We start from the raw sequence: 4,376 nt of genomic DNA, 5'->3' as shown, positions 1-4,376 counted from the left end.
ATATATATATATATATATATATATATATATATATATATATATATGGTTTAAGAAATGTTTTTTTTTCTAGCATCAAAGAGTAAGAATACATCCATGCAGGCCTGCTGACAGCTTTCCTAGGGTCTGGGGCAACACAGTCTTTTTTATTATTTTTATTCTATGAATTATTCTAGAATTTTTAGATTTTTTTTCACTTCTGTGGCGGTATTTCCTCTGCGTTAAAGAGCAATGACACATTGGTTTTGGTCTGCATGGATCCTGGCAACATTTTTGCTGGTCTATCCGTGCACCAGGGAGTTTGCATTTGTACTCAGCTTGAAGTAAAGAAAGTTACAGCGGAGTATTATGGCCAGGCTAGAGATTTTTTTCTTCTATTTCAAGAATAAAGTCATAACATTACGAGAATTAAGTCGTAAAATTATGAGAATAAAGTCGTAACATTACGAGAATTAAGTTGTAACATTACGAGAATAGTCGTAAAATTATAAGAACAAAGACATAAAATTATGAGAATAAAGTCCTAAATATAGTGAAGAAAGTCGCAAAAATACAGGAATTAAGTCATAATATTACGAGAAAAAAGTCACAAGAATAGTTAAAATTACGAGAACAAAGTCTTAAAATTATAATAAAGTCGTAACATAACGAGAATGAAGTCGTAAAACTATGAGAATAAAGTTGTAATATTACGCGAATAGTCATAAAATTATGAGAATAAAGTCTTAATATTACGCGAATAGTCATAAAATTATGAGAATAAAGTCTTAATATTACGCGAATAGTCATAAAATTACGAGAATAAAGTTGTAACATTACGAGAATAGTCATAAAATTATGAGAACAAAGACATAAAATTACGAGAATAAAGTCCTAAATATAGTGAAGAAAGTTGCAAAATTACAGAAATTAAGTCATAATATTACGAGAAAAAAGTCACAAGAATAGTCAAAATTACGAGAATAAAGTCGTAAAATTATAATAAAGTTGTAACATAACGAGAATGAAGTCGTAAAACTATGAGAATAAAGTTGTAACATTACGAGAATAAAGTTGTAACATTACGAGAATAATCGTAAAATTATAAGAACAAAGACATAAAATTACGAGAATAAAGTCCTAAGTATAGTGAAGAAAGTCGCAAAATTACAGGAATTAAGTCATAATATTACGAGAAAAAAGTCACAAGAATAGTTAAAATTACGAGAATAAAGTCGTAAAATTATAATAAAGTCGTAACAACACGAGAATAAAGTCGTACATTTACGAGAATAAAGTCGTAATATTAAGNAGAATAAAGTCGTAATATTAAGTGAATAAAGTCCTAAAACTAAGAGAAACAAGTTTTTTTTTTCATTACAACTCCTACAAGAAACACTTTCTTCCCTAAAATAAGGAATGTCAAATAGAATTTTTAGATTTTTTTCACTTCTAGGGCGGTATTTCCTCTGCGTTAAAGGGCAATGACACATCTGTATTGGTCTGCATGGATCCTGGCAACATTTTTGTTGCTCTATCTGTGCACCAGGAGTTTGCGTTTGTACTCAGCTTGAAGTAAAGAAAGTTACAGCGGAGTATTAGGGCCAGGCTAGAGATTTTTTTTCTTCTATATCAAGAATAAATTCATAACATTACGCGAGTGAAGTCGGAACATTACAAGAATAAAGTCGCAAAATTACAAGAATAAAGTCATAATATTACGAGAAAAAAGTTGCAAGAATAGTCAAAATTACAAGAATAATATCGTAAAATTATAATAAAGTCGTAACATAACGAGAATAAAGTCGTACATTTACGAGAATAAAGTTGTAAAATTACAAGAATAAAGTCGTAATATTAGGTGAATAAAGTCCTAAAATTACGAGAAACAAGTTCTTTTTTATGACAACTCTTACAAGAAACACTTTCTTCCCTAAAATCAAAAATGTGGAGCATTAAGTGAATTTATATTTTGGCTCTGGTTCGACAAATAAGGAAATCTTTTAACAGCAGCATCAAATTGGGCAGCAGGTCAAAGTAAACTCAGGTTGCTGATTGGTGGAGCTGGTTGACCGTCATCTGCTGGTCGGAGCTCAAAGCTTTCTTTCTGAAATGGGTTGTGGTATGATGACTTTATTCTCATAATTTTACGACTTTATTCTCAAAATTAAAATAAAGAAAAACCCTCTTACCTGGCCCTAATAGGATAGCTAAAACGCAATTTAAAAAAACTCAATATGGGAAAGAAAGAACTGAACATTATTTACTTATTAAATCTGTAAACAAAAAATAAGAAATGTTTTTTAAAAATTAGTTTAAAGAAAACATGGAATGAATATTCTAAAACAAATAAAATTTAAGAAAACAGTGAAATGAATCTCTCCTCCTAACCTTTCTGTGATTAAGATTTTTTTCAACATGTTATTTCTGGATTAGATGTTTTTTTTTTTTTTTTTCAAATTTCAATTTACAAAATGTGTTCGTCGCTTGTAAAAAATAATGGAACAAAATGCACTCCATAAAATAAGTTTGTAAGTGTCAAGCAACAATAGCTATACCTTAAAATAATGCCTTAAATGTTTATAGGTTACTAAAATAAAATACAAAAAGCAAGAATCTACTAAAGACTAAAATATTAAAACCCCCTAATATCATCTTGGTTTGGCATTAAAATGTAATTATCTAAAAATATTTTATTTCTATATTAGCAGCAGAGTTATTGCCCAGAATATTTACAATAAAAAGCAGAATTTTGCTTCTGAAAAAAAATAATAAAATAGCAACTTATTTTTTTTTTTCTTAAACAATGAATAAAAATTAAGACAAATATACACAATAAATGTAATATTTCGGGAGCATTTAAAATTATTTTTTGTTTTAATTAAAAATATTTTGTTTTTTTTGCCAAACCTTTGTTACCATACTGTGAAAAACATACAACTCACACCACTGAATGTTCAATTTAAACTTGTTTTAATCAAGGAAATCTTATAATTTCACTCTGGGAGGAACAAAATGAAGAAAAAAAAATCTGTAACTGTAAATCACTTCTTTGTTTTTATGAAAATTAACTTTATCTTTTAAGTCATGAAATTCCTTTAGATAATACATCTTTATAAGTATTTGAAAATATCATTTTGCTGGTTTGCTTTACAATATATGTCATATAAGCAGAATTTCATCTTAATAAACCTCTTTTTTTGAAAAAACAAAAAAACGTCCATCTGTCCAGGGTGTTGGACATGTCTGAAGATGTCAGATAGAGCCGGAGCGGCGCCGGACATCCGTGGCTCCAGCACGCCGCGGCGCTCTCCCGCCGAGCGCTAGAAAGTTTGGACCCCTTTAGTTGGAGCCAAGGAGCGTTGGGAAAGTTTGTAGTCCACTCTGAGGCCCGCTCCCCGCATATTTAAAACAGCTGTTATCTGACACCAGGGATGCTCTGGTGCTCATCCTGCTGAAGACATGAGTTTTATTTACTTTGCTTAAAAGAACAAAAAACATTGTATGTATGACATAAACCCAGCCGATCCGCTCTTTAACTGACTGCTGGAGTCAAAGCTTTTAATTTATTCCATGAGGCCCTCGTTGTGCGGGTTTCCAGATAATCCCCTCAGTAGTCTCCCACCCCCCACTTTTGGGTAATCTCTGTCGATTAGCAGCCTACAGATGTTGCAGAGTGCTTGTTTGACTCTTTTGCTGAAATAGATCTTGCATCTGGCAGAAACCCTCTTGCTCTAAATTCCCCTCTCTGGTTCTTTCAAACCTACTTGCTAGAATCCCACCAGCAGAGACCTGGACAGAACAGGATGGATGCTCACCGCTTCCTAAACAAGCCCGGAGGCCATCTTTAGCAGGTTCTCACTCTGATCTACGTCTCAAAACTGGATAGAAATCATTGGTTTTAGGTCTAGTTAAAACAAAAATAAAAACCCAATCTGCTGGTTTTAGTAGCACTTCTCTTTCCTTTTGTTTTTCTTTAAAAATGAAAGCATAACTCACTCTGCATTTTTTAAAACCAATGAGAAATATCTCATTTTTCACATATTTTTCTTTCACTTTCACACAACACCTCCAACCCCAAAAAACTTTTAGAGATATACACCAATCAGTCCCTGCACATGTACACATGTACGCCACCATACTTTTAGTAGGTACAACGGAGTATTAAGGCCAGGCTAGAGATTTTTTTTTCTTCTATTACGAGAATAAAGTTGCAACATTACGAGAATAAAGTTGCAACATTACGAACACAAAGTCGCAACATTACGAAAACAAAGTCGCAACGTTACGAAAACAAAGTCGCAACATTACGAAAACAAAGTCGCAACATTACGAAAACAAAGTCGCAACATTACGAAAACAAAGTCGCAACATTACGAACACAAAGTCGTAACATTACG

The sequence above is a fragment of the Cyprinodon variegatus genome, unplaced genomic scaffold (genome assembly GCF_000732505.1).
Source record: "Cyprinodon variegatus isolate N-32 unplaced genomic scaffold, C_variegatus-1.0 Scaffold842, whole genome shotgun sequence".
Classification (NCBI taxonomy): domain Eukaryota; kingdom Metazoa; phylum Chordata; class Actinopteri; order Cyprinodontiformes; family Cyprinodontidae; genus Cyprinodon; species Cyprinodon variegatus.
The sequence above is the reverse complement of the archived record's forward strand: the minus strand, read 5'-3'. Positions refer to the sequence as shown.